Genomic DNA, 14,424 nt, shown 5'->3' with positions numbered 1-14,424 from the left:
TTCAAATTCGCTGGGTGGTGACCAGATTCTAGTGACTCATTCAGTAGACTCAGCAGCTGTCTTTGTATGCCAGGCAAGGCCATTTGGAATATTCTCGGGGGACACGGGTCCACACTGGATCCTGATTTAATTTGGCCAGCAATATTTGCCAGACTCCCTTCATCCAAAGATGGAATGCTATTCAAATTCCACGCCAATTCCTGGGGATTAGGTGGGGCTGGGGGAATAGGCTCAACTAGATTTTTTGTGATATCCATGATGATATCTTGTACTTTCTGATGGAAAAACCTCTGGAAGGAGTCACTGTCCGGACGATCATTTACTGGGACTTTGCCTTCCAGCTGCGTTAATTCCCTGAGAATAGCAAATATCTCCCTTTGCTTATTCCCGGCACAGCCAATTCTGTCTAGTGTTTTTTTTTATTACTCCTTTTTAAAAGCACACACTTCACATCTTAGTGGGTAGCTCCCTTACAATACCCCTCAAAATTAGTAAATGTTTGTCACCAGGAAGCTTCAAGTGATTTCATCAGTAAAATCCAACACTGAGTTCCAGGAGCGCTTTACAGTTGCAGATTGTACATCTTACCATGACCCTCACTGTGCTCTTGCTAATGCTAGTTAAATGGTCTGATGTCATTAAGATGCTTGTTTAATCTTCATAAAACAAGCAGAAACATAAATAAACCACAGACAGTGAAAAAAATTAATAAAAAGTATCTAACGTGGGAAATGGGAAAAAGAAAAAGATGCCTTTAAAACTAATTAACTGAATCAAATTCTTTAATTCAGAAAATGTCCAGTGGAACAGATCTGTGTATTTCGAACATTAAAAAGTGAATAACTGCTGGTTTCATACTCCAGACTGGTGAATTATGCCTGACTGGGCAATGCTAGGCTTTATTTTCCACCTGCAGCTGCCTCCTGTTAACAAAAGAAATGCAACCAAGCTAGATCCACAACTTGTGCTTTCTGATGATTCTGAAAGCACTCGTTGTGCTTCTAGACTTGTTGCATTCCTTTTGTTAACAGGAGGCGGCTGCGGGGTGATTGTGAGCTTTTGTGAAAGTGTTAATGTTAATTGCTGCGTCTCATGCTCCGCAATTAACAATAACACTTTCACAAAGGCACACAATCACCCTGCTACAGCCGCCTACTGTTAACACAAGTAATTCAGCAAGTGCAGGAGCCACTTGCTGCTGAAAGCGTGCCCCTCCTTTACCCAACAGGCTGTAAGAGGAACACTTGTTATTATTATTGCTTCTGACTTTTCAACATGGTTAATGCCTTTCTTTTTTTCATGTATCTGGTTCTGTCCCTTTTCTTTCCCTTTACATTTCCTTTCTTCCTTATCTTTCATTGATAAGTTCTTTCTGTGTTCTCCCTCCTGTTCTCCTTTTTATTTCTACTCTAGCGATCGTGCCTCTGGCTCTGGTTGTTTTCTCCCATATAACTCGAATGCTGCTGTTTACTTTATTTTATACTCCTTATTACACACATAACTAATAATCTGCATATTGTCTACTGAAATGTTAAAGGTTTGCACAACCATATTAAGAAACAGAGGGTGCTTACTCATTTATCTCGATTGAAGTGTAAAATGGCTCTATTACAAGAAACTCATTTTTCAGATTCAGACATTAATTCTCTCAGAAAGAATCAGGTGGGCCACATATATTTTTCGCCTGCTAAACAAAATAAGAATGTAGTTGTGATATTGTTTCATAAATCGCTTCCTTTGGTCATTGAGAAGGAATAGAAGGATGAAAAGGGTGGATGGATTCTTCTATAACTTACCATACAAAAAAGTCCAATTCCTCTTCTTAATATATATGGTCCCACAGGTGTAGATTTTCAAAAATTGCGAATGAATGTCCAACACTATAATGTTATGCTCTAAAACAAATTTGGTGGTTGGAGGGAACCATAACCAAATCATACACCCATTTATAGACAGACATTCACTGGTCAAATACGTTCCTAACACGATGCAAAAAACAATTAGACATTCTATCCATTCTAGGGGGCTTGTTGATGCCTAAAGGGCGTGCAACCGAGACAATTTGTAATACACTTTCATTTCTCCTCACATAAATCCAAATCTAGGATTGACTATGTTTTCTTAACACATCATTTACTTACCACATTATCTAATGCTGAAATTGGGTCTATTCTAATCTCAGATCATGCACCAGTAATAGTAGATCTAGAAAAGTCCAATAGATGGTGTTTTAATAATAGTTTATTTAAAGATGATGTATTTTGTACAACAATTTGAGCTCTTCCTTCAGGAGTTCTTTGCTGCCAACATTAATCCTGATACTTCTTTTCATTTTGTTTGGGATGCATTCAAGCAACTGCCAGAGGTAACATCATCAACTATGTTGTGGCTAAAAAAAGAAATAAGCCCATAAAGATTCTGCACTCCTACTCACCTCTATTGAAATGCTTGAGCACAAATATTACACATCTAATACAGACACCACGTTGAAACAACTTATTCAGGCCAAGTTAGAATCCAATAGAAAATCAACCAAGGAGGCTTCTGGAGTATTATTAAAAATAAACACTAAGGGGCAGATTACAATACGGCCCAGAAAGGTTCCAACCAAAGGTTGGAACCTATAGGGCAGCATTATAATGGGACTGCCTCATTTTGATGGAGGCAGTCGGAAAGGAAACCGGCCAGTCATTTCGTCTGGCTTCCGAAGGGCTCGAAGAGCCCGTCTGCCAGTCAGAATGGGGCCTGTAATCTCAAAGACGGCTCTTTCTGCCCTTGAGATTACAATGCGCACCTTCCGACATGGTGTCCATGCCTGTCTGTCCGACATGGAAACCATGTCAGAAAGCATGTTAGGGGGACCCCAGCAGGGCACCCTTTGGTGCATGGCCTCTAGTTGGAGGCCAAGGGGGCAATAGGGGCCCCCTGTCGATCCCTGCACCTTGTGGCAGGCACCTTGAGGTGCCTGCCACAGGGTGCAGAGATGAACTGCACATCCCATTTCACTATGGATGAATGTATTACGGCCGATTTACAGCTGTGATGCATGCTCCCATAGTGAAAGATAGGAATGCGCAGAGCAGTGTTTGGTCGCATCCAAATGGGGGCGGCCAGGACCGCCGACATCTGGACACTTAGGGGCTCATTACGATGTCGGGACACTGACTCGGTGATAGGACCGACCAACACCTGGTCGGTGATCCTGAATGCCCCATTAGGATGCGACCAATCACTGTCCTGTCACATTACTATATTTCATTATGGGAGCATGCATTACGGCTGTAAAGAGTAAAGAGCCTTCGTTGAGATTAAAGGCCGCATTCCAACTAGCGGACAGGCTCTCCGAGCCCATCGCAAGCCAGCCGGAAAGACCGTCAGGTTTCCTTTCCGACTGACCCCATCAAAATGAGGCGGTCGGAAAGGAAACCATTCTCAAATACATTACCCTACTTCATCTATTTACATGAACGGCCTCCAGTCTTTCTACTTCCCTTTTCTAAGGGGTACACAGCAAGGTTGTCTACTGTCACCTTTACTGTTTTACTGTCATTGGGGCCCTTTCTTTAGACTCTTCATCAGTCACCGTCTTTTCAAGGCTGCAAACATATGTGTATGGAGGTTAAGTTCACTGCCTATGTGGATGATATAGTTTTTTTGTCTCAAATTTTTTTTTATTTTTTTTTTTATGCGACTTGTATAGCGCGAACAAATGCCCGAGGGCGTCTCGGCGCTGTGGAATGAAGCAGAATGTGGGGGGAGGAGAAAAGAGTTATTGGTTGAAAAGCCATGTCTTTATTTTTCTTCTGAAAATGGTCAGAGTGGGGGCCGACCTAACTTCGGGTTCAAGGGAGTTCCAAAGTTTGGCCGTTGATACATGGAAACTGCGGTCGCCCCATGCGACAGTTCTAGTGCGTGGGACTGTCATGATAGACGCATTCATTGAGCGAAGTGATCGTTTGGGGACATGGAATGCGAAAGGGTTGAGAAAACATCGCGGGCCCTGTTTGTGAGAGGCTTTGTAGGCTATACAGAGAGCTTTAAACTTTATTCTGTTTTTCACTGCTAACCAGTGATAGTTTTTGATGGTATGGGCGATTGGTTGGAATTTAGGGGTACATGAAAGCAATATGGCCGCCGCGTTTTGTATGGACTGCAACCTTTTAATGACCTTGCTTTGGGCATTAACCAGGAGTCCATTGCAATAGTCCACTGAGGACATGACAAATGAGGTAACCAAAGTTTTGCCGGAGTTAGGGGGAAGAAAAAGGGAGGATCTTTTTAATGGCTTTGAGTTTGAAGAAAGATGAGGAGACAGTGGAGTTGACATGGGCAGAGTAAGTAAGTTTATCATCTATGAATATTCCTAGGTTTTTGACCTTGGTCGCTGGGAGGGGGGGAGGGCCTAGGTTAGTGGGCCACCATGCATCAGGCCAGGTAGGGCTGAGCTTACCGAATGTCATGACCTCGGCTTTGTTGGAGTTCAATTTAAGGCAGCTGACTGACATCCAACTGCTGATGGCCAGCATGCCCTGCTGAAAGTTGGCCGCTATTTTGTCTCCGTTCTCTTTGATAGTGAGGACCAGTTGGGTGTCATCCGCGTATGATGTTAGGCTCATCCCCCAGTCCTTAATGACCCTAGCCAAGTCAGTGATATAGATATTAAAGAGGGTTGGACTGAGGGATGAGCCTTGGGGGACACCACACGGTAAAGCCATTTGTTCAGATAGAAAGGTTCCTAGCTGGACCGTCTGGGTGCGGTGGGCTAGGAAAGATGTCAAGAGGTCTTTAGCCTTAGCTTGGATGCCTATGGAATTGACACGGTCGATCAGGATGTTATGATCGACCGTGTCAAAGGCCAAATCCACAATCTTTTATACCTGCCTTTGTTGATCTCTCAGCCAACTATTCCATTCTATCGGGCTGCAAACTGAATATTGTGAAATCAGAAGTTCTCCCATTAAATAAGTATTGTTTAAAAGATATGTCTGCGCGCACTAATTTTAAAATGGACTGCTAACTGGGTTAACTGTTTGGGAACCAAATATTCCACCCCCATAACTGACACCATCCAGATTAATTTGGCTGATGCTCATCAAAGAATATTTAGGGGCCGATTATGAGTCTGGCCACCCGAGAACTGCCAGACTTGTGGTGAGGGGCTATGGTGGTCTTGCGGCTGCCACATTACGACACTAGTGGTAAAGCCACACTTGGACCGCCAACACCGGCAGGGAACCTCCGCTCCCTGGCAGTGTTGTGGCAGTCCAGAGGCATCCATATGCTTGGCAGGACTGGAACAACATGTGCAACCCTGAGTGCATGCACAGAAGTTCCAGCACGGCATGGACTTATCAGTCCATGCTGTGCTGGAACTGTTTTTGATGTTCCCATTACAATGCCTATTTTATAGGGACCGCTGTGGGAACGCCAAATGACTTGCCTGCCAATGACTAAAAAAGTAATTATAGGGCGGGCGGTTATCACACGGATTTGGCGGTGCGTGGTGGTCCCGCTGCCACACCGTTAAATTCGTAATCGGCCCCAAAGTATGTCAGAGAAGTGGTCTCCCCTTTATTTGTCTTGGTAAGGCAGATTGAATACAATAAAAATTATGATGCTACCAGTCATACATTTTTACTGATCCATGTTTCTAGTTAAGTTCCGATGGAAATACTTTAAAAATCGTAACAGTAAACTTGGTAAATTTCTATGGAATGACAGGAAGGCATGTTTTTCATTGCAGGCATTAGGCAAACCTGAAAAGCAAGAACGGGTAAATTTTCAGAATTTGCAGCTCTATTATTCCTCTTTCATATTGAAACAAATCTTGCCACATTTGGATGGAGTCAGGGATACGCCCCTTACCATATGGCATAAATTGGAAGATGCAACATTTTCACCTTTTTCCTTTTGGACAGTTGTTTATTTCTCTACCGCTTCCCAAGGACCTTCACCTCCCCTACTATTAGGAACTCAATATTTCTCACAGCTCCTATTCTTACTCAGTTGCTATCACCAAAACAGGCATTTCTAGATTTACAAACAATACCCCAAGGGTTATCAGAGCAACAGAATTGTCATCAGCAAATATACAAAACATAGAGAAAGGTAAGTGAAGTTACAACCTGTGGTAAAACATTCAAGAATAGAGAGTGGTGTGTATCAAAGGACCCACAGGTCTCTCCGACTAAAACATCATACAGTATAAAGAACTAAGATGTGCGATGTGCATCAATGTATATTTACAAAAAGTAAACGAGCAAACAAACAAAAATCGACAGTTGATGCAGTTGAAGGAGCTATCGATGATCAATACAAAAAGACGGTAAAAACAAATCGTAGAGCATCAGGGAAGTCCCTCGAGATTTTGGTTATTAGCAACACCCACGAGCATGATCAACGCATTAACGTGCGTTCATTAGTAGCCTTTTGACCAATTTTTTAAAGGAAGAAGTGGAGGGATTTGATCTGATCTCAAATGGCAGGAGTTCCAGATTCTTGGAACCATACCTGTAAACGCACGGTTGAACGATCTTTTCTTTTTCAATCTTGGAGTTTTCAGGAGAAGGGTGGACGTACTTCTAAGGTTCCGGCTGGAGCCAGAGAGCTCAAGCTTGTTAGATAGGTAGTATGGAGTATTGTGGTGTATGGCTTTATGAGTCAGACAAGCTATCTTGAGTCGAATTCTAGCTGCCATAGATAACCAGTTTAGCTGCAAAAGGTTGGGAGAAATGTGATCAACTTTCCTAGAACCTGTTATAAGTCTGACTGATGCGTTCAAGGAAGCTCTGAGTGGGGCCAGGCTAGTTTTGAGAAGTCCTGCGAGGGTTACCAGTCCACATTCCAATCTCGGGATAATCAGGGATTGAACCGCTGGCCTGAGATCTTCGGGGGGAGGAATGGTTTGATTTTCTTCACTGTGTTGAGTTGGAAATTGGCTCCCCTAGGTGTGCTTTCATTTTTAGGTGTTTATCCAAGGAGATCCCTAAAGATTTGGCAGAGTCAACACCGTGAGGTATGCAGTTTAGTGCTGTTAGGTGTTTAATCCAGCTGAGTGATTAGGTGGGGTGATCAAAAGAAATTCTCCTTTGAGAGTATTTAGTAGGAGATGGTTCTGAGCTAACCATTGTTGAGTTTGGGCAAGTGCAGCATTTAAAGTTACAATGTCTTCTAGCGAGGAGATCTTCAAGTACAGTTGTTTGTCATTCACATACATATGATATTGAATGTTTGCTCTATTCAGTATGACCGCAAGAGGTTCCATAAATAGGTTGAAGAGGGTGGGCATTAGCGTAGAACCTTGGGGGACTCTGATCAAGTCAGTGTACTGGACGCGAGGGCATGGTTAACTTTGATCTTTTGCATACGATTGTGCAGGAAGGAGCCCAACCAGTTTAGGATCAGGCCCGAAAAACCCATCCTATGTTGTAGGAGATCAATCAGGTTTTCATGTTTGATGGTATCAAAGGCTGAGGATAGATCTAATAGGATCAGGAGACATGGAATATTTTGGTCAAGGGCTCTCATTGCATCGTCAACAATGTTAGTTAGTGCTGTTTCAGTGCTGTGCCCTGCTCTGAACCCTGACTTATGAGGATCCAGGAGTTGGTATTTCTCAATGTGGTTTCAGAGTTACGTGTGGATGCATTTTTCAAGCAATTTTGCTAGAGTCATAATGATGGTGATGGGTCAGAAGTTGTTTTGATCTGATAGGTCCGGTAAACAACGTTTACCACGAATTTTTTACAACGCGGTACCTTTACCACGCGGCCGTTACAACGCAAGTCGTTACCACGACTTGCGCTGGAGGGTGCTGTGGGATAAGGAATTTTATAAATTTATATTCCAACACCTTCCCTAGTATCCACGGGGACTGGTGTTGGAATATAAAATTATAAAAATCCTAAATCCGCGCCCTCCAACGCAAGTCGTGGTAACGACTTGCGTTGTAGCGGTCGCGTGGTAAAGGTATGCGTTGTTACAACCTGCGTTGTAACAACGTACATCCGATAGGTCCGCGTTGGGCTTCTTAGGAATTGGAGTGACTTGCCCAACTTTTAGGCAGTCCGGTATCTTTCCCTGTAAGAGGGATTCATGGACCATGGCTTTTGATATATCGCCCTCCGGGCAATGCTGGCCCTTGGATATCTTCATTGGCTGATAGTATATCTCCCGTACTACTTAAAACGGCTAATTTCAGCATTCTTGGTGACCTTAACATCCATCTCGAAGATGTTGAAAGTACTCTCAGTCAGTCGTTATTATCCGACCTCGAAGTTTTAATCTTTTACTTCGCAACTCGGGGGCTACTCACTCGGCCGGTCACTTGCTAGACCCAATTATTTCTAATCTACCCTACGACTGCTCCCAAAGGGCCCGCCCACTAGAATGGTCAGACCATTTTGCGGTACACTTCATGTTACCTCTCTCTTTACCCAATTCTAAGCCCTGTGCCGGTAAGAGCAAGCCTTTCTATCGGTGGGACAAGCTTAATATGGTGGCATTCAATCAACATCTTACTGAATCTACTCCGACTGTGGAAAGCTCTGGATCAGAATCTAATGCTGTAGTTTCCCAGTGGTTACTGGATGCTGTAACTGCATTCCTTCCTCCTACACTTAAGAACCACAGATCCCTTCATCCTCCTGCACCTTGGTTCTCTGAGGACTTAAAATTACAACGAGCCAAGTGCAAGGCTCTGGAAAGGAAATGGAGGCTTTCCTACTCAACCCCTAGTAAGTTGGCTTATAAAGAAGCACTAAAGAGCTATCATGCTAACTGTAAATTGGCCAAGGCCACCCTTATGGCATCCACAATTACTCAAGCACAGAACTGTCCGCGGACTCTTTTTGCAGTGGTGAAGAAGCTAACGGGAGCAGACACGGTACCCTCTCCTCCGGCCTTGGATAAACCACAGTGTGATGCCATCGCAGATTTTTTTATCTCTAAGGTGGAGCGTATCCATGAATCTTTGATTACTCCTCCGCCATCTGCTGATTCCTTCACGGCGGATACTTTTAGCAGTCCTCTTCCCCTTCCCTCAATGCACATCTACGACTGGCTATTGTTTGATGACATCACCTTCTCATCGTGCTTGAACAGTATCAGGTCAGGTTCCCCTCGGGACCCTGTTCCTATGAAAATCCTAAAACTGTTGGACCTCGAGCCACGGAGAGTCCTAATGAGACTTCTGAACACATCTCTTAAAGAGTCTATGGTGGCACAGGAGTGGAAGCATGCCATGGTCGTTCCCTTGCTGAAAAAGACCGGCGCGGACATCACTAACTTAGCCAATTTCAGGCCCATATCCCTGCTGCCTGTGAACACTCAGCTTAATTCGTTTGTCGAGAACGTGGGATATCTACATCCGTCCCAATCTGGGTTTCGCGCACATTACTCCACTGAATCCGCACTCCTCGGGGTGACGGAGAGGCTTCGGCACGGTATCGATCGCGGGGAGACCTTTGCACTCATCCTTTTGGATTTGAGTGCAGCGTTCGATACCGTGTCTCATTCCATTCTTCTTGACTCTCTCCGCTCCCTTGGTGTTGCTGGATCTGCGCTGGCCTGAATTGCCTCCTTTTTAAGTGAGCGCATCTTTCAGGTGTTTTCGACAGAAGCTGAATCTGCTGTGTATTCCTCGGCATATGGCGTCCCCCAGGGGTCGATTCTCAGCCCTCTGCTGTTTAACATCTATATCAGACCCCTTGCTACCATCGTGGAGGACGCCGGTTTGATAATCTATTCGTATGCCGACGACACGCAGATTCTGTTCTCTCTCTCCAGCAGTGAGGGCCATGAGGTCTCTGCCTTGAAATCTGTCCTGTCACGCGTTGCTGCTTGGATGCATGACCATCTGCTCAAGCTCAACGGTGACAAGACCGAGGTTGTTATTTTGGGCAAGAATAAAGATCTGTGGGGCCCTCGGCATTGGCCCGGTGATATGGGTCCTTTGCCGAATCCAGCCCCCATAGCCCGCAACCTCGGCTTCCTCATCGACGACAGGCTCTCTATGAGAGAGCAGGTAACAAGGGTCGCTGCAATCTGTTTTTCCACCTTAAGATGGTTGCAGAAGATCCTATGGATGCTGCCTTGCTCTACTCGGAGAACTGTCGTCCAGGCTCTTGTGATCTCCCGCATCGACTATGGGAATGTGCTTTATCTTGGGGCCGATAAGGCCACCATAAATAAGCTTCAGGTGGTGCAAAACTCGTCAGCTCGTTTATTGTGCAATGTACCCCGGAGATCTTCCGCAGCTCAGGCTCTGCGTGACCTTCATTGGCTTAAGGTCCCGAACCGTGTAAAATTTAAAACCTTATGCCTTCTTTTCAAAATCAGGCAGGGTTCTGCCCCTAAATATCTGCAGAACCTGGTTCAAGTCTACAAGCCTGGTCGCACTTTAAGATCTTCCACTAGTGGCGATTTTTCTGTTCCCAGAATTAAACTGGCCAAAATGGGTGGCCGCTCGTTTTCTTATCTTGGCCCAAAGATGTGGAATGCTCTTCCGCCGGCCTTGAAAGCCGAGACTGATCTCCTCCCTTTTCGTAAAAAATTGAAGACCCTTTTGTTCAATTAATCCCTCTGCACTGTTTGTTCTGTTTGGGCCTTTTGCTTGTTTTCTTTCTTTTATCTATCCCTGGCGCCGGGAAACCCATTGAGGGTAGCTGTGCGCAATATAGGTTCAAATAAATAAATAAAATAAAATGGACCACAGAGGAAGAAAGGCTGAGATTAAATATTTATAAAGCTTGGCAGATAAAGGATCACCAAAATGGTTGGAGGGTTTGATGGATGCCATGTTGCGAAGTATCTCAGTGCAGTCTGCTAGTAGAAAACTGCTCCAAGAGGCCTTGTTTTAGAGAGAGACGCCCAAAGGCGAGTATATTGTCATGGATTCTGACACCTCCCCTGATGCTGCGGGCGATAACTTGGATAAAGTTGGGGTGGTAGGTATTAGCTCCAGCTCTATTTTCCTTGTTTTTTCAGCGAAGTGAGCTGTAAAAACATCACCATTAGGGAGCAGGGATAAGGGAGTAGAGTTCTGGTTAGAGGATTTGTTAGATTGTTCCTTATTGATATCCAAGAGTTTTTTTGGTTTGTTTTTGGCTCCATCTAGTTGAAATCTGAAGTGTTCGGTTTTCACCAAGCGCATGTGTTTGTTGTAAACGCTCCTCGCTTTCTTCAATTGAGAGAGATTTGTAGTTGAAGGCGACTTTCTCCAGAGTCTTTCAGAGAGTCTTAGATTGAGCAGTTCATCATTTAGGGCACCATTAAACCATGGTTTAGAAACTTTGACTGGGATCCTTTTGAGCTGTTTCGGGCAATAGAGTCAAGAATGATAGAAAAGATGTTAATGTATTATTCAGAAAGATCATCTAGGTTGTTCAAACTGGGGGAGCTGTAGTCTATCTTTAGTGATTGAAGTTATCATGTTAATGTCGAGGTCTCTCATATTGTGAGTCATTTGTTTTGCTTTAAGGGGTTGACCCTGTCGATCCAGTCCCTTGTCTAAGATGAGGAAGGGAATTTGAAAGTGATCAGACCAGTCACAGGGTAGGATTTCTCCTATTTGTATAAGATTGTCTTTGGCAATGAAGAGGTCTAGAGTGGCACCTTTTTTTTTAGTAGGACCTTTACATAGCTGTTAGAAGTTGAGGTCAGAGAGGAATGTCTTAAAGAAATCGACAATAGGATTGCTTATGTTATGTTGAAGTCTCCAAGGAATATGTGGCAGAGTTGATCCGAACTCAAGCTAATAACCTCTATGATTTGCTCTAGGAAGGCTAGATTATCGCCAGGAGGGTGACAGATCAAATGCAGCACACAAATCTTCTTGCCTTTGTTCCAGATTTCAAAGACTAGCTGTTCACAGGAGGATAAGACAGTACATGAAGATTGTTTAACTGTGAGGTCGGAGCGTTGAATTTTGGCAAAGCCCCCTCCTATTTTAACCAGTCGATCACTTCTAATAATAGAGTAGTCAGGAGGGATTAAGAGGTCAAGAATTGGGGAGAAAGTGTCCTTGAGCCAGGTTTCAGTGATGATCAGAAGGTCAAAGATATGTGCTGTGATGAGATCAGAAATATCAGCAGCATGTTTCACAGCCGATCTACAGTTGAGTAGCATGTGCAAGTTGGAAATGTCCACTTCTAGAGTAGAGGTGTTTATGTGAAGTAGGTTCTCTATATTTAACTCTCTGAGTTTGAGGCTCGGTTCCCAGTCAGGGTCTGCAATCATTGAAAGTATGTTGAGAGTAGAGTTAAATTTGATGACCATCTTTGAGTTGGAGTAGGTTCCAAGCAGGGCGAGAATGTCTTCCTCAGATAGCTGAGGTAAGGGTCTGTGGGGCTGAGAGTGGTGCTGGAGCTGAGATAGGCGCTGAAGGGAGTAAGGTCTTTATTTGAGTACAGCTTCTGAGAATTGTAGATATCATTCAAAAGTTTGAGGTCATCAATCTTCTTCTCAAGGCCATGCTTTTACAGGCAATTATTTGCAGGAGTAGCCTGCGCACGTAGGACAGGATCCACTGTGTTCTATTTTGCACAACAAACACATTAAACGGTCAAACCATACAATTTATAGGAAAGAGTGGGTGGAAAAAAGATCTCCTTCAAGCTAAACAGTTATTTTAGAGTACTGAGCCTTTCTTCCCATATGAGATTCAACGAAAGTATGGCCTCTCCCCTCCTTCCACTCTCAAGTACAAACCTTTAAAGAACGTCATTTTGCAGCACATATCACCCCTTAGCCATGCACATTCGCCCACTTCTATTTTGCTCCCTGACTCATTCACCCCTTCCCAAGTTGTTTAGGCATGTATATACACCTTTCACTTGCCCCAAATCAAAAGTTGAATTGATGTGGGAATCAGATTTACAACTCCTTTTTTCACTGCAAACCTGGCATCTGATTTGGTCTAAGATTCATCACACCTCTTGCACAGCAAGTACTATGCAAACCCTATACTATTTTTACAATAGATTATATTTCTCTCCACAAATGCAACCATAACATTGACAATACTTGCTGAGCATGTAAAACAGCACCTGGTTCTTATATGATTATGTTTTTTCATTGTCCTTCTATTAAAACTTTTTGGTTGAAAGTCTAGAATAATATTTCAAAAATCTGCCCTACTACTTTTTCTTTTGGAATTCAATATATTTTTCTACGTTTGGGTTGGCACTCATAAAATGGGTTCGTTTGTGGACTTGCTTATTGCAATTGCTTTACAAATACTTATGTCCAGCTGGAAATATGCTACAATGGTGTCCTTTACTAGATGGTGGAACTTAACTTGTCATCATCACTGACTTGATAGAACATATACTTCTCCACATAACGAATCATTACAAAGGATTTATTCTGGTTACCTCTTGCTACTTATGAACTGTATGCCTGCTCGGACATTGGACACATCTACCACATTCAAACCTCCATGAGTTATTCCATTACTTTATTCAGAACTGTGTACATGTATGCTTGCAGGGTCTTCGAAATAACCACGCTAAATAATCAGTTGCAAGTAAAGTGACATGATTTTGTTATTCTCTTCTTCTTCTTGCTTTCTTCGTTCTTCTTTTCTTTTTCTTTTCTCATTCTCCTCTTCCTGTACATCACAAAAATGCAAAATGTTAAACCGCTAATATGTAAGGTACTACAATTCATATTTATATTCTTGTTCCATAATTGTATAACTTCATTTAACTTTTTGCCTTACATTGATTTTGTTAACTGACTAAAGATACAGATATATTTACTATGTACTATTGTTGCTATAAAACTCAATAAAGCTTTTGCAAACTTAAAAAAAAAATCTCCAGTGCGGCCTTCTGCAATGCTAATCTCAGACTGTTGATATGCTTCTAAGTCTGCTGGTAGCAGTTACCTACTGAAGAGGTATAATTGACACAACAAAATAACTAACCAGGAGCGGAGCAACGAATATTTGTTGAAGATGTCCGACTTTGGCTGTGAAAATTGCTTTTTCTCCTCTTAGAATTATTTCTTCACAACATCTGTTCTTCACCGTGACCACTACCTCAAACTATTGAACTTTCTACTGGAGTTTGCAAATCCAGGGTAGAGACCGCTGCCCCCTGGAAAAAAAAAAACCTGAGCTCTAAAATAACTTCTTCCTGCAGCTCAAATCTCCAATGCCTGTCAAGCTCATCCACAGGTGGTTTGGTGAGAAGCAACAGATTTTTCTGACTTTTGAACCAGGATTTTCGTTGGTTCCTTCTGTCTTTAGTTTTAGCAGAAGTGGAAATACCTACAACTTCCCGGTTTTCTCCATTTTATTTGTGATAGTTAATTTTGCCTATTTTGTATTTTATTTTTTTACAGTGTGCTTTGAGTTTGAAAACGTTTATTCATGGCTGTTTATATTTACAGTACTTACACGCCTTAGAAAATGTTTGCCAC

This window comes from Lissotriton helveticus, chromosome 1_1 (genome assembly GCF_964261635.1).
Source record: "Lissotriton helveticus chromosome 1_1, aLisHel1.1, whole genome shotgun sequence".
NCBI classification, from domain to species: Eukaryota; Metazoa; Chordata; class Amphibia; order Caudata; family Salamandridae; genus Lissotriton; species Lissotriton helveticus.
This window is presented reverse-complemented; position numbering follows the sequence as displayed.